General features: G+C 39.6%; 1 protein-coding gene across 6 annotated transcripts in view; it reads left to right on the forward strand.

The window, feature by feature from the left end:
- Nucleotides 1-25,091, forward strand: part of MPPED2 (metallophosphoesterase domain containing 2) — a 190,304-nt gene that overhangs the window by 15,169 nt on the left and 150,044 nt on the right. The window contains exon 2 of one of the 6 annotated variants that reach the window (XM_037840468.1): nt 3,076-3,098. The exons of the other annotated variants lie outside the window; for them this stretch is intronic. The gene's annotated coding sequence lies outside the window, so the exon portion shown is untranslated. The remainder of the gene's footprint in view (nt 1-3,075; nt 3,099-25,091) is intronic. 6 annotated transcript variants of the gene reach the window in all.

The following is a 25,091-nucleotide window of genomic DNA, read 5'->3' on the forward strand; positions in this document are numbered from 1 at the left end:
GGTAATTCAAAACTTTAGGTTCATGTTTTAATATTTTAAATAAATCCGTTTGACGAATAGTGAACTATGAACTGGCCTTTGGGAAATGTAAGAGTATCTGAAATTGCAATTTCCCAGGGTTTGCCATCTGTTAGTATCTAGGAGACTTACCATATGCTGTGCTTAGGTTCTTATTTTACAGGTTAACTTGTTTTCACTTTGTTCTTTCTTAGCCCCCATATTTTGGGCGCAGCTGGTAGCACTGAAGCCTGTTTGGATTCAACAAACTTAGAGAAAAGAACGGGGTGGGGCGAATCTTTGGAAAGAGCAGACAGACAAGGAGGTGTTAACTCCTGAAGGTTATTAATTCCTAATTCTTCCATGATGCAGTTCAAAGAAGTGTCTCATGTTTTCCCCATGTGAAATATCAATGCCCAGAGTATCCTGTTCATTCAGCTGTGTGAGCCCCGTTCTACCCCTTCTCCCACTGACACCCCTGAGAGTTCAGAAGGGAAGTAATAACCCCATGGGAGGGTGTTTGCGCCACGTCTGCCCTTGGGTGGTGGATGCCTCGTCTGTTTTGCATCTCTTCCGTCTCAATCCCGCCACGAAGTTAATGGCAGTCGGCACGCTCCACTGTTTATCTTGGAATTTGATACCATCATCCTTGGCAACCAAACCGGGACCTTTACTGCTCAGATTGTTTGTCATTTGTTGTTAATTATCTGTTACCATAAATTCTGCACTTTGAAAAAAAAATGGGGAATGTTTTGAAATATTTCCTCCAACATGTAAGCGAAGCTTCATTTTCTGTGGACAAAAGAGAAAAACTGAGCCCTGTTGGGAACTGGTTTCAGGGAAGTCAGGTGCCCTGGTTTTTCAGACAGGCTTCAGTTAGTAGCCAGGATTTGCACTGAAAGAACCTTTGCAATTTGGTGATGGTCTGTATCAGTGAGAGGAATCCCTATTTGAGGAAAAAGTAATTTAACTTTACATTAGGGTTTTGCTTTTATCGCAGCCTCTTTATGCCATAATTATTTTGTGTGTGTGGGGGCCTGTTCCTTTCAGTCAGTTCCTCCTTTAAAGGGTTGTTAAGACTGAGCAGTCCAGAGTGAAAAGTGGCTTCTGCTTACCTGCCTTTATGAGGTGTTTATTTTGTCAAGTGCAGAATTAAAATGAGCTTTCTGGCCATTAGTGGATTTCACTCATGCTCCCACACTGCAGGGAAGGTTGTGTCACATTATAAACAAACAGTGCTGTTTTGCAAGGTGTGGTATACATGGGCTGCAGAAGCCACTAACCGACTAACTTAATAAAGTGGAATACAAAAGAACATGAGAGAAGGAAAGAAAGAGGAGAATGAGTGCATGTGTTTTGGAGGGGAGAGTGCACGAGTGGGTGGTTATTAAACAGAAATCTAGGCACATTTAGAAATAAAAGGGAAGTTCTAGAAAAATAATGCATATATAGATTTCAGTCTGCCCCCTCCTCATGTGTTGTCAGATTCTCTACCACTAACTAGTCTTTCATCTTTAAAGTGGGAATCATAATAATACATGCTTCAAAAGGTAATTTTGAGAGTTAAATTATATGCATTTGCAAAGTGCTTAACACAGTACCTAAATGCTCAGTGCATGGTAGCTATTATTATTAATAACATGGTTGATCATTATTGCTTCTGTAACATTAACCTTGGAGCTTCAGCAGATTTCAACAGTGGTGTAAGGCACATCATCACCATAACTTGTTTAGTTGCTGTTAAATTTGGGGGTATCTTTTTTATTCTTGGTGAGAGGGAGGGGATGGGTCTGTGTTAACCTCCTGATAGCCAGGGAAACAGACATAATAAATATTTATCTCAGCTCCCTACGTGCTTCCTGGGACAGTAGAACTCTCAGGGATGAGCCTTTTACTGAAGTTGTGGAATTTGCTTGAGTCTGCTGCCTTTGGTTTCCATAGAACCATCAAACGCTCTTCCCTTATTTGTAAGTGACCGTGACCGTAGTGTTGTCCTGAAATAGAGCACTGTTTCTAAATATTTCACTTTCCTCATCCTTTCATTTCCCATTTCAGTGTTTCTTAAAGGGGGTAGGGTCTTTAGAACATACACACTAACAGATTAGGATTAAAAAACAAGTATTTAATTAGGATCTCAGTTTTAGAAACTGAGTATGAGAATAAGAGACTGGGGAGTGGGAGAGATGGGGGAAAAAAACCACCCTCCGATTGCTCTGGGAGAGGCTGGGAAAAGGATTTAACACTTTGGATTTTTTAGAAGCCATTAAAACTCTGATGGGATCAGATTACCTGACTGCACATCTGAAACATGAAACTCTTGCCCTAAACCGTGCAATTGAGTTAAGCTCAAAATTCAAGGCCTCCCCCTAAGACTGGCCTTTGGATAAGCCTCATTGTTGATCGCAAAATGATTTCCTTTGAGAGGAGCAAGACTACAGTGAGGTTTTTATGGTCAATTTAGTCTGTACATTGGTGCCAGCCAGACATTTGGCAACAGTTAGTGCCAGCTTTGGTGATCTGTCCACTGATTTTTCCCAAGGTCTTCAATCCAGCCTGGATTTAGTGCTAACATTGCAGGGATGATATATTATAAGTCCAGATTTCTAGGCACACGTCCTACATTTTTTTCCCAAGTGGATAGTGCTGTGAGGAAGGGAGAGAACAGCAGATTGGTCTGTTGACTTAAACTTTAAGGATTTGAATGACATCAGCAGCCCTCCTCCCAAAACACTGTTTCCTCCCTCCACCTTTGTTACTTCTTTAGGGAAGCCTTTACACCTCTCCTACATTAGGTGTTCCCCTTAAATATACTCAAACACCTTTGTCTTTTTTTTAAACGTCCCTGTATCCGTAGTACCTATCACAGTACCAGGTACATTCTAGAAATATTTACAGATATCTGTTGAATGAATGAATGAAAATTGAGATTGCAAGGATTCCAGGAATTAATACATATTCCCCCAAGAAGTTGGTACACAATCATAATCACTCATTCAATTTGAGAGCCTGTATTTGGACTTGATGGTGTACTCGGCATTAAAAAGGATAACTTATTTAAGTCTCCCATGTTTTTTTCAGGATGGAGCTGGATGAAGCTCAGCGTGAGTATTTCTGACACTCCTGCACTATGCTATAACCTTTCTTCCCTTCAGCTGACTCTTACTTTGACAGTAGTAAACTTATTTCTAACATAGGAAAAAATATCAAAGTTTCACTTTCAACTTGAATCTAAAGATTTGGGTCTCCTATGTTGTTCTCTAACTTAAAAACTCAGGCGTAAGAAGCTATGTTTTTAGATCCTTGTAAAATGCTTATTTATCAATCTTCTTTGGAATCAGTAGTTACTGGTTAGAGGCATGGTATTAGCTAGGATATGTTTCAGCCTACTTACTTAGAGACTGATTGACAACAGCCCCTCCTGCCTGAAATGAAGACCATAGAAATGGGTCTTTTCCCATCATGGGAATGGTACATTTTGCAAAAGGCAGACCAATCCTATTCTATGCTAGTTTGCTTTTTAACTTACTTTACTATTTTATTCAAAATAGTAAACTCTTAAAGAAGATCTTATAGAATAGCTGTTTTGACAGAAATCTGTGATTTGGGTGAAATACAGGTAACATCATCTTAACTTGGGTGACTGAAAACCTTTTTTTTGTTCACTGACTTTAAGGTAAAACAAATGAAATTCAAAGTAAGTATGTTGTCATTATGGATAACTAAACCATAAACCCTTTGAAAACCAAATAATCAGGAAAAAACTGTTATAAAGTGGCAGGGTTAAGAAGGAACTTTACATCGGGCAGAACTTAAAAGAGTGGAGATAATAAGAAAGAGGGGTTTGCATTGCAGACACTTTGGGGCAGGAAGTCTTTAATTTAGGTGACTGACTTCAAGTTTTCTCCCTAATATTCTACATGGCTGTCTCTGCTACGGAAGCTGTTGTACAATTAGGCTTTCTGGAGATGCCCTTTGGCTCAGGACCTAATTGAGTGTCTAGACTTGAATGCAAAGCTAGAGTTGGTGCAGCTCTTTACCCTGAAGGTAGAGCCTCTTTGATGATCTAACCGCTTTGAAAAGTACCTGTAGCGACTGACAGTGACATTGTTTAGGTAAAGTATGATTTCGTAATTGAGGAGTCAGTGCTCCTTAGTATGTGAAAATTTTTGTCTAAAGTAGGGAAGACATCAAAATCCACATGTGCAATTTAAATGAGCCTGTATTCTGCATTATAAATATGCACCGGATGCCAAGTAGAAAACCGGAACACTCTCTCAGGATGCTGTTAGGGCCAAGCGGAATCTCATTAGGGATAGCTTCAAAGATCAGTTCCTCGTGTCCATAAAAACAAGTGTAAATTATCTGGTGTACGCCTGCTGTTAGCAGTTGTGGTGTTGCATTATGCATGATTCCAGACTGCACAGAAGAGACGCAGGCTGCACCAAGTTCCACAATATGTGTGGGGATTTCTCCACCCATTTTGTGTGTGTGTGTGTGTGCTGAATCCGACATTTTGGAAATTTATTGGTCTGTTTTCAGTTAGTGGAGGGTGCCATATATAACCTGCTCCTACATTTTTGATGAATTGGAGTCAGTTCAGAGAGGTACGATAAGGTTCTGAATTGTTTATATGAACAACCAGTCTACCCAGATTTATGTACCTTGTTTGCTCATATGAGAAGTCAGATTAGGGAACCATGAATGTATTTAATGCACACAGAATTGGGTGCATTTGTTTCAACCATCCTCTCCCTCCTTTTGGTCTCTTGGTTAGATTTTTTTTTTTTTTTTAAATTCAGTTTTATTGAAATACATTCACACACCATACAATCATCCATGATATACAATCCACTGTTCACAGTATGATAACATAGTTATGCGTTCATCACCACAATCTATCTCTGAACATTTTCCTTACATCAGAAAGAACCAGAACAAGAATAAAAAATAGAAGTGAAAAAAGAACACCCAAATCATCCCCCCATCCCACCCCATTTGTCCTTTAGTTTTTATCCCCATTCCTCCACTCATCCATACACTAGATAAAGGGGGTGTGATCCACAAGGTCTTCACAATCACACTGTCACCCCTTGTAATCTACATTATTATATAATTGTCTTCAGGAGTCCAGACTGCTGGGTTGGAGTTTGGTAGTTTCAGGTATTTACTTCTAGCTATTCCAATACATTGAAGCCTAAGAGGTGTTATCTATATAGTGCATAAGAATGTCCACCAGAGTGACCTCTCGACTCCATTTGGAATCTGTCAGCCACTGAAACTATTTCGTCTCATTTTGCATCCCCCTTTTGGTCAAGAAGATACTCTCAGTCCCACGATGCCGGGTCCACATTCATCCCCGGGAGTCATACTCTGCTTTGCCAGGGAGATTTACACCCCTGGGAGTCGGGTCCCACGTAGGGGGGAGGGCAGCGAGTTCACCTGTCGAGATGGCTCAGTTAGAGAGAGAGAGGGCCACATCTGAGCAACAAAGAGGTACTCAGGGGGAGACTCTTAGGCACCATTACATACAACTTTAGACTCTCCTTTGTGGTAATGAGCTTCATAAGGGCAAGTCCCATGCTCGAGGGCTCAGCACATCAAACCGCCAGTCCCAATGTTTGTGACAACATCAACACCAGTCCAGGTGAGGATGTCCAACACATCCGCACCTTCCCCCAGATCCTCGGGGCTGGGGAGGGGGAGGCTGTAAATATATTTTTTATTATCTGCCAAAATTACTCTAGGATGTGTCACTATTTCACTCCAGCCTATACTAACCTACCGTTATCTCACTTCCTATTCAAAGTTCCATGCAATTTTGGTGTTTGAACAAATCGACTGTAGAGTTGTACCATTTAGGAAATTTAGATCCTGTACCAAATAGATATCTATTCCCTTGGTCTCATATGAAAGTTGAAGTTTTAAAACACAATCAGTTTCAACCTTTATCCTTTGGCCTGGCTTGCCCTGGTCTTAACCAGACCTGCTTCATTCATATCACTAATTGAAGTCTGGGCTCTTTTTCAGCTTTTTTTTTTTTTTTTGACAGTGGCTGTATGCACTAATACTGACATTCATATCTCCCGAGCTTCTTGGTTAGATTTTAAAAATAAGTGTGAATGCTCAGTAAATTAAGAAAGTGCAGTTGCTTTTAACATATGAGGCTTTAATAAGAATTTTGGAACAAATGCCTAAGGATCTGGAAATATATTCTGGAACTTCTTAAATGAGGAGCTAGAGAAGTTATAGATCGTGTTTAAGAACATGGGCTCTAGAGCCATAATACCAAAGTTTGAATCAAATCTGTCTCTTACTATTTGACCTTCGAGAAGATACTTGGCCTCTATGTGTTCTCATCTGTAAATTAGGGGAAAAACTGTAGGCGTCTCATAGGTTTGTTATGAGTGCTAAATCAGTGGATTATTAAAAATACCTAGAACTTTCCCTGGGACATCATAAATACTATAGAAGTGTTTGCTCTTATTGGTATTTTTATCATCATCATTATCTGAGGTGGAATACCTTCCAGTGCAGGCGGGAATGATGAGGGATGGAGCACCAAGGACTGAATGCATAAGTATACGTGTGTTTGGGTGAACATGTCCTCATGAAGGCTGAGAGCAAGCAGCATCCAGGAATGATTATCTTGGGGTCAGTTAGGGAAAGCCACTAAAAATATAAAACACAGAGTAGATTGTGTCTTTCTGGTCCACATGACCAAGGGCAATAGCCTTGGGATCTTGGAAGATGTTAAGAAATAGCAAGAGAAGGACGGCTTTCCTCTTGCCAGAGTGGAAGACGGCACCTGTAACACCTCCTTTTCCCCAGCCATTTCTCATATCTCAGAACAAAGAAGCATAAGGGAGAAAGATCAAAAGGGTGGCCTTACATAGTATCATGAGACTTGGATCCACAGTCTTCAGCACCAGTTACCTCCATTTTGAAATTGACATTTGTAACTGTAAGGGGATAGCTGGATATCAGTATTTTCATTTCTGGACTGTAAGCTCTGTAAAGGCAGGGTTTGTGCTGGCTGTTCTTGAATCCTCTGCGATGCCCAGGGGCTCAGTAATTAAATACATTTTTGAGAAGTCAAGAAACAGTTTTCATTATCTCTTTCTTTCATCATTTTGCCCTCACAGTAAATTTTCTCTGAACCAGAAATCTTCCCTTGCTTTTTTTTTTTATCTTCATTTTATTGAGATATATTCACATACCACGCAGTCATACAAAACAAATCGTACTTTCGATTGTTCACAGTGCCATTACATAGTTGTACATTCATCACCTAAATCAATCCCTGACACCTTCATTAGCATACACACAAAAATAACAAGAATAATAATTAGAGTGAAAAAGAGCAATTGAAGTAAAAAAGAACACTGGGTACCTTTGTCTGTTTGTTTCCTTCCCCTATTTTTCTACTCATCCATCCATAAACTAGACAAAGTGGAGTGTGGTCCTTATGGCTTTCCCGATCCCATTGTCACCCCTCATAAGCTACATTTTTATACAACTGTCTTCGAGATTTATGGGTTCTGGGTTGTAGTTTGATAGTTTCAGGTATCCACCACCAGCTACCCCAATTCTTTAGAACCTAAAAAGGGTTGTCTAAAGTGTGCATAAGAGTGCCCACCAGAGTGACCTCTCGGCTCCTTTTGGAATGTCTCTGGTACTGAAGCTTATTTCATTTCCTTTCACATCCCCCTTTTGGTCAAGAAGATATTCTCCATCCCACGATGCCAGGTCTACATTCCTCCCCGGGAGTCATATTCCACGTTGCCAGGGAGATTCACTCCCCTGGGTGTCTGATTCCATGCAGGGGGGAGGGCAGTGATTTCACCTTTCAAGTTGGCTTAGCTAGAGAGAGAGGGCCACATCTGAGCAACAAAGAGGCATTCGGGAGGAGGCTCTTAGGCACAATTATAGGGAGGCCTAGCCTCTCCTTTGCAGCAACTGTCTTCCCAAGGGTAAAACCTATGGTAGAGGGCTCAACCCATCACATGGAGGTGGGGTAGGCGAATACCCCTGCATTCTCCACAGGCTCCTCAAGGGGGCACTATATCTTTTTTTCCTTGTTTTTTTGTTTTTTTTTTAACTTTCCCTTCTTTTTTAAATCAACTGTATGAAAAAAAAGTTAAAAAGAAAACAAACATACAATAGAAGAACATTTCAAAGAGACCATAACAAGGGAGTAAGAAAAAGACAACTAACCTAAGATAACTGCTTAAGTTCCAACATGTTCCTACTTTACCCCAAGAAAGTTACCTAATATAGCAACATTCCTGTGAACTTGTTCCTACTATATCCATCAGAAATTAACAGACCATAGTCATTCCTGGGCATCCCCAGAATGTTAAATAGCTTATCTGTTCTTCTTGGATTATTGTTCCCCCTTCCTTAATTGCTCTCTATTGCTAGTTCCCCTACATTCTACATTATAAACCATTTGTTTTACATTTTTCAAAGTTCACATTAGTGGTAGCATATAACATTTCTCTTTTTGTGCCTGGCTTATTTTGCTCAGCATTATGTCTTCAAGGTTCATCCATGTTGTCATATGTTTCACGAGATCGTTCCTTCTTACTGCCGCGTAGTATTCCATCGTGTGTATATACCACATTTTATTTATCCACTCATCTGTTGAAGGACATTTGGGTTGTTTCAGTCTCTTGGCAATTGTGAATAATGCTGCTATGAACATTGGCGTGCAGATATCTGTTCGTGTCACTGCTTTCCGATCTTCCGGGTATATACCGAGAAGTGCAATCGCTGGATCAAATGGTAACTCTATATCTAGTTTTCTAAGGAACTGCCAGACTGACTTCCAGAGTGGCTGAACCATTATACAGTCCCACCAACAATGAATAAGAGTTCCAATTTCTCCACATCCCCTCCAGCATTTGTAGTTTCCTGTTTGTTTAATGGCAGCCATTCTAACCGGTGTTAGATGGTATCTCATTGTGGTCTTAATTTGCATCTCTCTAACAGCTAGTGAAGCTGAACATTTTTTCATGTGTTTCTTGGCCATTTGTATTTCCTCTTCAGAGAACTGTCTTTTCATATCTTTTGCCCATTTTATAATTGGGCTGTCTGTACTATTGTCATTGAGTTGTAGGATTTCTTTATATATGCAAGATATCAGTCTTTTGTCAGATACATGGTTTCCAAAAATTTTTTCCCATTGAGTTGGCTGCCTCTTTACCTTTTTGAGAAATTCCTTTGAGGTGCACAAACTTCTAAGCTTGAGGAGTTCCCATTTATCTATTTTTTCTTTTGTTGCTTGTGCTTTGGGTGTAAAGTCTAGGAAGTGGCCGCCTAATACAAGGTCTTGAAGATGTTTTCCTACATTATCTTCTAGGAGTTTTATGGTACTTTCTTTTATATTGAGATCTTTGGTCCATTTTGAGTTAATTTTTGTGTAGGGGGTGAGGTAGGGGTCCTCTTTCATTCTTTTGGATATGGATATCCAACTCTCCCAGCCCCATTTGTTGAAAAGACCATTATGGCTCAGTTCAGTGACTTTGGGGGCCTTATCAAAGATCAGTCGGCCATAGATCTGAGGGTCTATCTCTGAATTCTCAATTCGATTCCATTGATCTATATGTCTATCTTTGTGGCAGTACCATGCTGTTTTGGCAACTGTGGCTTTATAATAAGCTTCAAAGTCAGGGAGTGTAAGTCCTCCCACTTCGTTTTTCTTTTTTAGAGTGTCTTTAGCAATTCGAGGCATCTTCCCTTTCCAAATAAATTTGATAACTAGCTTTTCCAAGTCTGCAAAGTAGGTTGTTGGAATTTTGATTGGGATTGCATTGAATCTGTAGATGAGTTTGGGTAGAATTGACATCTTAATGACATTTAGTCTTCCTATACATGAACATGGAATATTTTTCCATCTTTTAAGGTCCCCTTCTATTTCTTTTAGTAGAGTTATGTAGTTTTCTTTGTATAGGTCTTTTACATCTTTGGTTAAATTTATTCCTAGGTACTTGATTTTTTTAGTTGCTATTGAAAATGGTATCTTTTTCTTGAGTGTCTCTTCAGTTTGTTCATTTCTAGCATATAGAAACATTACTGACTTATGTGCATTAACCTTGTATCCCGCTACTTTGCTAAATTTGTTTATTAGCTCTAGTAGGTGTATCGTTGATTTCTCAGGGTTTTCTAGATATAAGATCATATCATCTGCAAACAATGACAGTTTTACTTCTTCTTTTCCAATTTGGATGCCTTTTATTTCTTTGTCTTGCCGGATTGCCCTGGCTAGCACTTCCAGCACAATGTTGAATAACAGTGGTGACAGCGGGCATCCTTGTCTTGTTCCTGATCTTAGAGGGAAGGCTTTCAGTCTCTCACCATTGAGTACTATGCTGGCTGTGGGTTTTTCATATATGCTCTTTATCATATTGAGGAAGTTTCCTTCAATTCCTACCTTTTGAAGTGTTTTTATCAAAAACGAATGTTGGATTTTGTCAAATGCTTTTTCAGCATCTATTGAGATGATCATTTGATTTTTCCCTTTTGACTTGTTAATGTGTTGTAATACATTGATTGATTTTCTTATGTTGAACCATCCTTGCATGCCTGGAATGAACCCCACTTGGTCATGGTGTATGATTTTTTTTAATGTGTCTTTGGATTCGATTTGCAAGTATTTTGTTGAGGATTTTTGCATCTATATTCATTAGGGAGATTGGCCGGTAGTTTTTCTTTTTTGTAGCATCTTTGCCTGGTTTTGCTATTAGATTGATGTTAGCTTCATAAAATGAGTTAGGTAGTGTTCCATTTTCTTCAATGTTTTGAAAGAGTTTGAGTAAGGTTGGTGTCAGTTCTTTCTGGAAAGTTTGGTAGAATTCCCCTGTGAAACCATCTGGCCCTGGGCATTTATTTGTGGGAAGATTTTTGATGACTGATTGGATCTCTTTGCTTGTGATGGGTTGGTTGAGGTCTTCTATTTCTTCTCTGGTCAGTCTAGGTTGTTCATATGTTTCCAGGAAATTGTCCATTTCCTCTACATTATCCAGTTTGTTGCCATACAGTTGTTCATAGTATCCTCTTATAATTTTTTTAATTTCTTCAGGATCTGCAGTTATGTCACGTTTTTCATTCATTATTTTGTTTATATGGGTCTTCTCTCTTTTTGATTTTGTCAGTCTAGCTAGGGGCTTGTCAATGTTGTTGATCTTCTCAAAGAACCAACTTTTGGTGATATTTATCCTCTCTATTGTTTTTTTGTTCTCTATGTCATTTATTTCTGCTTTAATCCATGTTATTTCTTTTCTTGTACTTGGTTTAGGATTGGTTTGCTGTTCATTTTCTAGCTTCTTCAGTTGATCCATTAGTTCTTTGATTTTGGCTCTTTCTTCCTTTTTAATATATGCTTTTAGTGCTATAAATTTCCCCCTTAGCACTGCTTTTGCTGCATCCCATAGGTTTTGGTATGTTGTGTTCTCATTTTCATTCGTCTCTATATATTTAGCAATTTCTCTTGCTATTTCTTCTTTAACCCACTGATTGTTTAGGAGTGTGTTGTTTAACCTCCAGGTATTTGTGAATTTTCAAAGTCTCTGATGGTTATTGACTTCTAATTGTATTCCATTGTGGTCAGAGAATGTGCTTTGAATAATTTCAATCTTTTTAAATTTATTGAGGCTTGTTTTATGTCCCAGCATATGATCTATTCTGGAGAAAGTTCCATGAGCACTAGAAAAGTATGTGTATCCTGGTGATTTGGGATGTAATGTCTGTTAAATCTAATTCATTTATTAGATTGTTTAGGTTTTCAATTTCCTTATTGGTCTTCTGTCTGGTTGATCTGTCTATAGGAGAGAGTGATGTGTTGAAGTCTCCCACAATTATTGTGGAAACATCAATTGCTTCCTTTAGTTTTGCCAGTGTTTCTCTCATGTATTTTGTGGCACCTTGATTGGGTACATAGACATTTATGATTGTTATTTCTTCTTGTTGAATTGCCCCTTTTATTAGTATGTAGTGGCCTTCTTTGTCTCTCAAAACATCCCTGCATTTGAAATCTATTTTATCTGAGATTAATATTGCTACACCTGCTTTCTTTTGGCTGTAGCTTGCATGAAATATTTTTTTCCATCCTTTCACTTTCAGTTTCTTTGTGTCCCTGTGTCTAAGATGAGTCTCTTGTATGCAGCATATTGATGGTTCATTTTTTTTGATCCATTCTGTGAATCTGTATCTTTTAATTGGGGAGTTTAATCCATTTACATTCAGTGTTATAACCGTGAAGGCATTTCTTGAATCAGCCGTCTTATCCTTTGGTTTATGTTTGTCATATTTTTCCCCTCTCTCTATTAATATCCTTTATTGTACCCATACCGAATCTCTTTAGTACTGAACCTTTCTCCAAGTCTCTCTGTCCTTTCTTTGTTTCTCTGTCTGTAGGGCTCCCTTGAGTATCTCCAGTAGGGCAGGTCTCTTGTTAGCAAATTCTCTCAGCATTTGTTTGTCTGTGAAAAATTTAAGCTCTCCCTCAAATTTGAAGGAGAGCTTTGCTGGATAACGTATTCTTGGCTGGAAATTTTTCTCACTTAGAATTTTAAATATATCGTGCCACTGCCTTCTTGCCTCCATGGTGGCTGCTGAGTAGTCACTACTTAGTCTTATACTGTTTCCTTTGTATGTGGTGAATTGCTTTTCTCTTGCTGCTTTCAGAACTTGCTCCTTCTCTTCTGTGTTTGACAGTGTGATCAGTATATGTCTCGGAGTGGGTTTATTTGGATTTATTCAATTTGGGGTTCGCTGAGCATTTATGATTTGTGTATTTATGTTGTTTAGAAGATTTGGGAAGTTTTCCCCAACAATTTCTTTGAATACTCTTCCTAGACCTTTACCCTTTTCTTCCCCTTCTGGAACACCAATGAGTCTTATATTCGGACGTTTCATATTATCTATCATATCCCTGAGGTCCGTTTCGATTTTTTCAATTTTTTTCCCCATTCTTTCTTTTATGCTTTCGTTTTCCATTCTGTCATCTTCCAGGTCACTGATTCGTTGTTCAACTTCCTCTAGTCTTGTACTATGAGTGTCCAGAATCTTTTTAATTTGGTCAACAGTTTCTTTAATTTGCATAAGATCATCCATTTTTTTTATTTAGTCTTGCAATGTCTTCTTTATGCTCTTCTAGGGTCTTCTTGATTTCCTTTGTATCCCGTACTATGGTCTCATTGTTCATCTTTAGTTCTTTTAGGAGCTGCTCTAGGTGCTGTGTCTCTTCTGATCTTTTGATTTGGGTGCTTGGGCTTGGGTTATCCATATCGTCTGTTTTTTTCATATGCTTTATAATTTTCTGTTGTTTTTGGCCTCGTGGCATTTGCTGAACTTGATAGGGTTCTTTTAGGATTCGTAGACCAATTGAAGTCCTTATCTCTAATTTATCAGATCTACAGCTTCGTAGAGTACACTTTCTCTAACTAACCAGCAGGTGGCGTCCACAAGCCACCTGTTCTCCACAAGCCAGTTCTCCCCTGCTTAGCCTTTTTGGTGAGTGGGGGAGTGAGTCTTGTGGGGTCCAATTGGTGTACCAAGCTTGCGTGTGTAGTTGGTGTTGCCTGCCCTGTATATGGGGCGTGTTTCTGGGCAGTCAGGGAGGGGGGGTGGCTCTACCAATCAAATCTCCCTGGTGATCCTAGAGTTTTAAAGCTGCTGCAATAGTCTAATCCTTCCGTTCAGTCCTGCCACAGTTTGTCTCTGCCACTGACCCACAAGTCCTTGGTATTGGCGTATGGCTCCTGAGACTTGCAAGTGGGCCCCTCTTCCAGGCTGTGTACCCCGGGTCCTCTGTTGAGGGATGACTGTGCTATGTCACAGGTGAGTGCCGTTCCCCCAGGGTGGTTCTGGGCTGCTGGGCTGTGTAGGGAGGCTCCCAGTCTGCTGAAATGATGGCTGAATGGGGCTTTGTTAATTCACACTGCTCCACCTTCCCAACTCTGAGACAGTCAGCTGAGGTCACAGGGAAGGCTAATGTCCACACCCAGTTTTGTGGTTTGTGCCTGTTATTTGAAGCACTTCCGTCACACTGGGTTGTGTGGGGCAGCTCTGGGCTATGGGCTTGGCGATGGGCAGGAGTGTTTCCTGTCCACCAGGATGATGGCTGTGAGCAGACACCCCCCTTTTCTTGGGAAGTTGTGGTGTTTAGTGAATTTTCTCAGCCACTGGATTATTGCCTTTTGTCTCAGAGCTCTCTTAGTTGTGCTCTTGACTTGACCTGCCCAAATTGCAAGTCTTTGAAGCTTTCTGTATTGGGCTTCTTAGAGTAATTGTTTTAGAAAAAGAAAAAAGGATTAAAAAAAAGGGCCGTCCTCAGAGATCTAATGGGTTATTGAAATGCTAAGAGACAAAGCAATTAGGGCCATTAAGGAAAGGTCCACAGGGCAGAGAGATCAGCTTTTCTTCGGGATTTGCATATGCGCCTCAGGGCCTGAGCTCTGCCCTTCCCCTTTCTATGTTCACCAGAACTCCAAAAATCCTCCGCTTTTATTTTGGAGTTTTTCGTGTTGTTTTTTTTCTGTGCCTGTCTCCTCTCTGCTGGGCTGGCTGCTCTCAGATTCTCTGGTGTCTGGTCTCAATCTATGTATGGTTGGAGTCTGGATCAGTAGAATGAGTTTCTGATAAGGGCTGCCACTGCAGTTCTCCCTTCTCCTTCCCTGAGCTGACAGCCCCTCCTCCCACGGGACTGAGCCTGGCAGGGAGGGGTGCGGCTCCCCTGGCCACCAAAACTTACAGATTTCGCTGATCTCAGCAGTTCCGCGTTTTCATGAGTGTTGTATGAAGTATGCCCAAAGTCAGATTGCTCTGTGGTGTCCAGTCCACGCAGTTCCTGGCTTTCTAACTACTTTCCTGGAGGAGTAACTAAAACATACAGCTCACCAGTCCACCATCTTGCCCGCCTCCCGTGGATCTTCCCTTCCTTTTTAGAGTCATCCCATCTATTAATATGCTCACCCAAGTACTAGTTATTACACAACTTGCTTGCTTCAGCATTCCTCCGTATAGTTGGCTGAAAATGTGCCTGCCACTTCCTGTCACTCACCCATCAACATCTTAAGGATGGTTTGCTGAAAGCTCTCATATTTTGGCATTGAGTGGTTGAGGCTACCTTTGAGATTGTACAGTCTGCTAACACCTTTGCTTGTAAATGAGGAACTCACTCTGAAATATTTGAATAAGGGAAAGAGTTGTTTGGTCTGAAGGAAGTCTTGGGAACCAGCTACAGAATAGGGAGAACATGAACAAGAAGAGTGGGAAGTCTGTTGGAAGTCAGGTGTCACTGAAAGTGTTTCAATCAATGAATCAGTAAGTAAGTATTGGAAATTGCATGGGGGTGGCAGGAATCAGTGCTGCTTGGCTTATCATTTTATCCCCAGGGCATAGGCCAGTGCCTGGCACAATAAGTAAATAGTTGTTGAGTGAACAAATGAATGAATGAGTTCCTTCTCCGGGCTAGCAATCTGGATAAGGTAGACTGTGAACCACCCAGTTCTTGTCTGCTAGGAATGTTTTGTCTATTTAGGGGGATAATCAAATGCTCTGAAAAATGTATATAATGAACTAAATGATTTTTGATAAAGTAATCATGTGTGCATTATTACTAATAGAATATCAAAGTATATTTTTTGATACTTCTTGTTGCTATGCTCCTTGTAATGGAAACACAAGTAGAGAATTTTACATGTGAGCAGTCAGTGGCCCAGAGAGGCTGAGTGACTTGCTCAGGGTCACACAGGACTGCTAGTATCCGTATAATGTGTCTCTTTATGATCCTTAAGGAGCAGGAGGTGCTTAAGGAGCTTACAATTTGGGGCAGACAATAAATGCTGAGTAGAAGTGAGGGAAGTTTTCTTTAAGAACATGTCTAAAATAAGCCCTTTTGGGGTATCTGACGTAATTCTATTAAATTGCTTTCCAATTTTATTTCCTAATTTTCCCCTGTAGGCATGACCTAGGATAGTCAAAGGATTTTCAGGTCCGATTCTTCTCCCAAACACGAAAGAAGATAGGTTCTCTGTAGGAGGCATCCTGTGAGGAAGAGCAGTTTAAAATTAACAGGAGCAACTATTTTCTGCCCTAGAGGATCACACTTTGCTTTCATTTCAGAGTAGTTCCTCCTCTTCCTACCACTCTTGTGCCCTTGGTTCCTCTCAAGTCTGGCAGCATCCTCTGGCCTGAAGAACTCCATAAACTCTGCACACTTGGACAGCAATTGCATTTTTGCTGAGTTGTGAGAGTTGAGAAGAGTGTGTTCATATGCCGTGAGCTTGAATATTGGCCGACATTGAAAAGAAGTTAGATAGATGGTTTCTGGCCTGCTGCTTGTACTCTGTGGAAATGAGCAAACCTTTATGCTTCTAGGCATTTTCCATTTGATGACACGAAGATGGAAGCTTGGATGCTTCAACACAATAAATTTACAAGGTTCGGTTAGAATACAATTTTGATTCCTACCTACAGTTGAGTACCAGAGGTTGAGGATAACTCCAAAGGGATCTCCGTCTTTGAGAAGTTCAGAGAGGCTAATGTTTAGGAATGATGTCTCCGACCAAAAGGAAGTTGTGTTATTGCACAGAAATTGCTCTTTATCCATAATTGGTGTTGGTATCACTTGGTAGACCATTGAAGTTAGTCGTCCTCATGAGGAACAAAGAAGACCACAAGTTACTCCACGAGGAGCATTACCAGCCACTTGCAATTTCCCGCTTGGAAAAGGCTCTGTGGCTGGTGTGAGGTATCACATTAAACTTCTTTATGTTAAAACTGCAGCTGGGCCCAAGCTGGCTTTGGCGAGGATTCTCTTTGCCTAGGGTGTTGCAGTTCTAGTTATCAAAAAGGCTCCAGCCAGATGCCTAGGATGTTGGTGCAGTTGCTGGCAGTTGGGCATTGCTTCACTTGCTGGTGATGAGACAGTAGGACCTGTTAGAGCTTTAAAACCTGAGTATCACAGGAAGTAGGAGAATTCTCAAAACTGTGTGGCCTTTCTGGGAAGTTCAGAGATGGCATTTGGCAGCAACTTTCACATTCATTTCTAACTGTTGAATGTCATACTAGGAAAATCATCTAATAAAAGCTCTAGTTTTTGTGATGACTAAAATTAGTGGCTGTGGAATGCTCAAGACCCCAACTACTAGGCAGAGAAGTTAATAAAATATTCATTGTGAAGAGCCCAGCTAGTGAATAGATTGGTTGTAGCAGTCTACATTTGACTGTAGAAATTATACATCTATATTGTCTGTATACAAATCTGTGTAATACACATGCACAAACACACACAGATGAATGAGGGTTTAAAATTTAAAAATAGATGAAACTGCTTTCTGAACACTTCTGATGACTGTCAAAAAAATAAATAAAACATTGGGGATGTTTGCATGTGTGTTGGACACCTCTGCTAACAGTTACTCACACAGTTGACCTTGTTTTCTATTGAGGGCACCGAGAAGCCACATTATTAAACATATGGGGTCAACTCATGGTTCACGTTAACATCATTTTTCTTTCTCTGGAGATGAAAAGGTCTTCAGCCAGATTGTTTTCTTTTTGTTCCACACAGGGGGTGAAGGAGGGGGGTAGCATGATTTTTGCATGACTGTGGGTCTGCTCCATAAATAAGCAGATTCAGTCTTTTGTTTTAAATGTAATCAGCGAGATTACATTTGCATTGCTTGTAAGTGAATCACATAAGTGAAATTACATTGCCTGCATCTCATTTGGTATCATAAAATGTTATGGGATGCAGGCTGTTTTTCTCCAACTAAGTGTCTTGTGTTAGTATTAGGGCGCTTTCTTTCATTTTCCTTTGTGACCAAATTTGTTGCATTCTTTAGAGCTAAGGCGCTTATTTCCACTTATGTTAGTTGGTAGAGAAATACCCGTTCATGTCTTCTGGAATGAACTAAGATATTGGTTCAGTAGGGGGTAAATGGGAGTTTTAAGACCGTCTCATGTTGTGTAGCAAGTGATTGCTAATCACTTTCTGTTGTTAGTGACAACTTCTGCTTACTAACAGTAAATGGCAGTCATGTTGGTTGGAAAGTATAAAGCAATTTGCGGCTTTTCAGTCAGTTGGCTACAGAAAATGTTTTACATAATTGAAAAAAAACAAACTTGTTAGTCACCATTTTTTTTTTAGTGATCAGCATGAAATACATATCTTAATTGGCTCCTTAAAAGGTATCCTTAAGGCAGGTAACTCAAAAGTCATGTTGAGATTTCTCTCCTATTTCCTTGAAAATGAATGATTTAACACAACAATAATTGGTGACTTGAAAAGTCAGTAATTTTGGTGATAAATAAGAATGCCCTATCCCTCCCTCCACTGAGGTTTTCTTGATTCTTGAATGTTTAAGATGAAAGTCAAAGGAAAAGTACAAGTTCTTAGATAACCTATAACACACTGTGGTTACCCACAAAACCTCGGTTTATTAACTACATTATTGATAAAACCCCATAAGACAGCATACAGCTATACTGCTGATAATGCCATTTGCTTTTCAAGACGGCTTTCAAGAAGAAAAACCAGACCAGTTATAGTAATATATCAATAAAGTTTAGATGCTTCATACCTGATGGTGATCCTTAGTTGTTTGAAGAGGTACTAAATTAAACATGCTTCAAATGGGATAAACAGTAGAGAGAAGTGGGAAAATTTAAATGTGACGAATGGGGAAATTTAAATATGAAAGTGTAGAATTTTTTTTCTGTCAGAAGGGAAGACTTAGGGATCATAAACCGGATGATGATGATGATAATAATAATAATAGTAATAATAACATTCTAAAAACCTTACCAATTTTTTTTTCCAAAAAGACTTTGAAGGAGACTTGCAGTCTTGTGTTCTTATATCATTTAAAAAAAAATGTATCTAGGAAAAATATTTCATAAGGCAGGGGAAGATTGGGTGTAGCTTTAATTAGTAAACTTTTTATTGAAGCATAGCATACATATATAAAGTAGACAGATTATACAAACTCAACTCAATGAATTTTTACAATGTGAACCTATTTGTGTGACCAAATTGGGTATAGATTAAAAGATCATTTGTTTGTTTTAGTTTGTAAAGTAATATTTTAAAGGCATGAGATTTAAATATTGCTGTAATCTACAATACCTTTTATTAATAAAAAATTGGACTCCTTTGTTACTATGTTTATGTGGTTTACAAAGAAGATTCTTGTATAGGTTGGGATCCCAGTGGCTTCTTGTGGGTTCCTTTGCAGCTGGATATGTAGGGTCTAGAGTTGCGTATGTGACTACTGTGACTTTTATTTAAACTGGTCTCCAAGGCATACTTTTCATTTTTAGTCATTTAGGATTTTCAGGAAACTCCTCTCTGTAATTTGAAAAATTATCTGGATAATATTTCCAGATTGATGACCTTCTGGAGTTAAAACATTTTTTTTTTCAATCTAGCTTTAAAAATATTTTTATTTTTCTATTCCATTCATCACCATTTTCTCACTGAAAAAATTAACCATGCTTATCCCACTTCAAATGAGCAGCTGCACTTTGAAACTAGATCCTTCTTTTGGCTATAATTGTCCAAATGAGGAGGACCAGGTTTGCTAACTATTTGAAAAGAACTGCTTGTGACTGTAAAGCATTTTTCTGTTTTGGATTTTTTCTTTTCAAATTTGGAGTGTTTCCAAGTCAGGAAGAAAAAAGAAAACAACAAAAGGAAAGGAAGAAGGAAGGGAAGAGAAGGAATGAAAGAAACAAAAGAAAGAGGGAGAAAAGGGGGGAGACCCCCAACAGTTTACAAGTATCTACAAGCAAGGCAACTCTTACCTGGGATTAGCTGAACATACTGCCAGAGGAAGGAGAAAATACAGGATGAGTCCAGAAGTCCAGTCTGAGAAAGACTATTGGGTGTGAAATGTGAATATAAACTACTGAGTTAGATTTTTTTTTTCTTTTTAGTAAATTTACCAGAAAAAAATATATACACAGATACATTCTGTTAGGTGTTATCATCACCTGTTCCTGCAATACCAAACATTGTTGAAAACAGATATGGAACCACCTCTTAGAGGGTTTTGTTTGGAACTGGTTCATGAGTTCTCCATATTTTCCAGTCACAGAAATCATCTTCATCTTCCCTCGTACTCATTCACCTTCTTAGTGAGGCCCTTACAGTTCAAGTTCAACCTGCCTGAAGAATGAAGTTCATTCATGAGTTCTCACAGTTGAATTTTTGACTCTGGCAATAGGTCTCTTTAGATACCCCAGGCCAAGTGTCTTCTTCAGTTGGATGCCTCGTCTTCATTTCCGTGAAGAATTCTACACATATTCCTACAGCAGCTTTCTACTTGTCCCCGGATGTATTGGACTGGCTTTTGGAAGTTTATCCTATATAAATGGGAAATACGGTCTATCTGCTTGGAGATTGAAATAATTGCACATCTCACCAAAAGGCTGATTGGACATATTTACTGATTGGGTACTTAGCAACTAGCTATTCCTTAAAAATATTTAAAAAGGAAACTAAAAATCATAATAGATTATCTGGCAATATCTCAAAATAGCTAGGGAAGAACATTTCCAAATGAACCTAGATTATAGCTCGTTTATTATACTGTGGAGAAAACTAATAATTTGTCTTGGCATCATAGTTGTTTTGGGGCTATTGGCAGCATGAATAAATGGTAATATCCATACATTTCCAAAAGTTTATTTGAATTCTTGTATTTTGTATTATGCAAAATTATACATTGTCTTCCAACACAAAGTTTGAATTGATAGAAATATTCTAAAACTTATTTTAACCTTGTAAATAGAAAGGTGAATACAAGTCTGTCTCAGAGTTTGGATATGTATTTTCCCCTTTGGTATAAGTCATTTCTTAATTCATTCACTCATTCAAATATTTATTGAATTCCTGCTATGTATGAAGTAAACAAACTGCCTTAGCTGAGACTGTTTAAAAAATTGAAATAGTAATCTTCTAAATTCAAGGTGGGGGAAAACTGTTCAGTATACTTAAAACAGTCTGATGATGTTTGTCAGCCTAGATACAAAATTTGCCATAGCTGAGAGTATAAAACTAACCCTTACTATCTTTATTATTTTTCCATTCAGTTTACTCTTTCCTCATCTTATTGTTTCATCTTGGTTAAACACTACTTTTGGGGAACTCCTTCTTGCTCTCCTTCAAGGCATGTTAGATCTTCTAGACTGTAAGGCATACAGCCCAAATCAGAACAAGGAAAATTGTTAGTTAAATAGAGGCACACCAGACAGAATGAGGCAAAATACATAGAGATAATAATGATGATGATGATAATAATAATAACTTCTGCCATTTATTGTTTACTGTGTACCAAGCTAAGTGCCAAGTGCTGTAGTACATTATCTTACTGAATTCTCACCATAACCCTAAGAAGTAGGTGGCATTATTCCTGTTTTGTGGGTAAGAAAACCAAGGCTAAAAGAGGTCACCTCTCAGCCCTGGATTTCACAGGTGGTAAGTGAAACAAGTATGCGTGAATCGATGGGTCAGGCTCATTTGACATGAAGGCAGACATGGAGCCATGGATTAAAAGTTTGGATCTTGACTATTTGCTTTTCTTTCCAAAACAATGCTCATGATAAAACCACTTGGAACTCAAGTCATGAAGGAACATGAAGTAAATACAATCCAGACGCACAAACATATTTTTGGAATATTTGCACTAGTTGAAGCTCTGTAGAGAAGCCTGACCTAGGATGACTTCTCCATGCAGATGGAAAGACAAATACAGAGGGACTCCTTACTGAACACCCAAAACTGAGTATAAAAATTTAAGAAGGAAAAGATTTTCTCTATCTTGCAGTACGTATGAGGGCCTATGGAAGTACTAAATACAGATACAGGATCTGGGACTGTGTTGGCTTGAAGCTATTATGGACCCCAGTAGAGCCATGATCTTTTAATCCAGTCTTGTGTGCTGGGCCGTTTTGATTGAATATTTCCATGGAGATGCGACCCACCCAACTGTGGGTGAGAACTTTGATTAAATTATTTCCATGGAGGTATGAACCTGCCCATTTAGGGTGGGTCTTGATTAGTGTACTGGAGTCTTTTAAGAGAGTTCATGGAGAAAGGAGCTCAGGGAAGCTGAGAGACATTTTGGAGAGAAGCTAAGATATGTAATTCATAGTTTGCCCCTGGGAGAAGCCAAGAGCCAACACAGACCTAGATGCTTGGAGATGCTGGGAGATGCAGACAGAAGGACATTTGGAGATGCTGAGCTAAGAGATGAAGTCCAGAGTTTGCCCTGGAGAAACTAAGAGAGGACCCCCAGATGCTTAGAGAGAAGTGCCCTGGGAGAATAAGCAAGGATGCACAGGAGCTGAGAGAGAGAAGCTAAGAGAGACAGAAGCCCAGCTACATTTTGGAGAAAGCCATTTGAAACCAGAACCCGGGAGCAAAGGACCAGCAGAAGCCAGCCATGAGCCTTCCCAGCTGACAGCGGTGTTTCGGATGCCATTGGCCTTTCTTCAGTGAAGGTTTCCTCTTGTTGATGACTTAGTATGGACACTTTTATGGGCTTAGAACTATAAATTTGTAACCTAATAAATCCCCTTTATAAAAGCCAATCCATTTCTGATATTTTCCGTAACGGCAGCTTTAGTAAACTGCAACAGGCACCTTTACCGACTAGAACAAAGAACTCGAGATTCCAGGGAAGATTGTCAAGGATTTCTTTCTTTTATTGTTTCACAGGTATATTCATCTAAAATCCATATGAACAATGGCCTGAGACACTCTAGGTCCGGGACTCTCTAGTTTAAGCATTCCTACTAATTCACACTTTGATATGGAAAAGGCCCTCAATATCTGAGCCTCATTTTCTTATCTGTAAGATGTAAAGTTAGTCCCTCTAAAGGTGCTTTCTGATGCTAAAAATCTGAATCAGTGTAGCTTTTGATATCACTAAAGCAAGAGCGTGACAATATTAAAGTTTGGGGTGATTGGGCTAAAAGTGGCGTGAGTCATGGCTGAAGGACCAGGTCAGAGGACCTGGACTGAGGTAGTTTCTTTGGAAGAGAAGAAGAAAAGTCCAACATGAAAAAATGCAGTTGAGAACATTTTTTCCTCTGGGGAGAGTTAAGTAGATATGGCAATTCTGCTGTCATATGCAAAGGCTTCCAGGAATTGGTGGAGGAGGTGGGATGGTCCATAGTAGAGTGCTATGAAGTCGCAGAAACTACCTGCATGTGGGTTGGTGTGAGCTGCAGGCCTTGACAGGACAAGAGGTCACATGGTCGTATGGACCTGTTTGGTGTCAGGCCTGAGTAATGAGGGGCTCTTCGAACCAAAAGAAGGTAGGACAGTTGGTGGCGAACCTCTAACAGATGTATGTGAGTTTAGGGGCAGACATTTAAAATAGGAACCTAGCCGTAAAAGAAGAGAGCAGAGTGAAATTGGGCCCAAGTCCCTGAAATTATGGTAGGATATAAAAACTAAATAACAGGAATGAGACAGCGGAGCATGTACCCGGACTGAGGTGAAAGGAAGGGCAAAGCAAAGGGGGCTGTCAGATTGACTTGCCTCCCAGCTGCTTGAGGCATGAATTAGGATTTTCTGGAATGACATCTGTGGTCAGGGTTGGACAGGGTTGGTTCAGGAGCCCAGCTTAGGACTGAGCCAAGTGATGAGCATGAAGCTGCCATGGGTCTGACCAGGGGGCTGACCCGGGGCAGGGAACCCTGATATACAGTTGTAGGGAAATTTAGGAAGTGCCCAGGAGGACTTTAAGTTGGACAAGCTGTTTGCAGGACAAAGCAAGAAGTCTAAGAATGGTGTGCTTTTTTCTCCCTGGTTCTTTGTTTCTTCATAAGGTTAAAAAAAAACAGTAGTCCTCCATTTCTTAATCGCTAGGTCTTGGATTTTATGTTTATGACTATTTACACTCATAAATTGTCAGTGCAGTCTGACTGCCTGACAACTTCCTTCTTGATCTGTAGGCTTTTGTTGTTGTTGTTAATAGTGAAATTGTTACAATGCGTTACACACCCACCATGTGCCAGAGATAGTGCTTGGACTTGTGGATATAGTTTTTAATATTCAACCCTTTGAAGTGGGTATTCTCCCTTCTTCATGACCTGAATCAGAATTCAAGCCCAGTTCTTCTTGCCACAAAGCCCATCCTTTTCTATTAGGCTGTCCTTACTTTAATTAAAATAATTTTTTTTTCATGCTTCTCAGTCGTGTAACAGGAACAAAAAGATTTTCAAAACTCCATCTACTGTGACTAGAAATTTACAAAGGCTTTCTTATCTGTGCTTAACCTTTAGTTGCTTAAAACAAGAATCTGGGCTTTTTTTTTAACTTTGGAAAATGTAACTGTAACTTACAAGTTGTTTCTTAAGACCACACCACCATTCCTACATGGAACAAGGTGGCACTGAATTTTGGTTCTTAAGGTGAGTGCCATGCATGGAAATGAAGGTACTGAGTGAGCCTTTACAATTCTGTTTCCTTCAACTTCAGTTTTACATTTCCAGACTCTTAAGCAAGACCTACATTGTTTTTTTCTGCATAATTCTTGTCCTTTTGCCTCTCCTTTTTTTTTTTCTGAAAGAAAAGACAGTGAACATGATACATTACTTAAAAAGTAGTTTTTGTGGTGCATTTGGCAGTAAATGGTGTTGAGTGGTGGTGGAACAGTGATTTTTGGAAGTAACCTGGATAGGGGGAGAGGAGAAAAGGAAGTGGTACTAGTATCTGTGCTCTGTGCTTTCACTGCAACACTTGCTGCAAAGGTGGGAGGTGTTTGCGCATCTCTGCTCTCGCTCTGGGTGGCCAGGGCTGTTGAGAATATTATTTCGTTCATCTTGGAGGAGTAGCTGTAATTGTTGACCAGAACTCCTGGTATTTGAGGTTCACACATCACTGGACTTAGGGGCCATTAGTATTTGAACTAAAGGTTCTCACTACCACGAGAAGTTACATAGCTAGTTCCCAAATGGCCCAGTTCATGACCACAGGTAGGCCTCTTTGCTAGGGTTGTGCAGCTAGAAATCTTGTCTGATCTTGACAGCTTGAGAGCCTTTTGTGGGAGTTCAGTAAAGGAAAATGGTTGAGAAAA

Source organism: Choloepus didactylus, chromosome 6, assembly GCF_015220235.1.
Source record: "Choloepus didactylus isolate mChoDid1 chromosome 6, mChoDid1.pri, whole genome shotgun sequence".
NCBI lineage: Eukaryota > Metazoa > Chordata > Mammalia > Pilosa > Megalonychidae > Choloepus > Choloepus didactylus.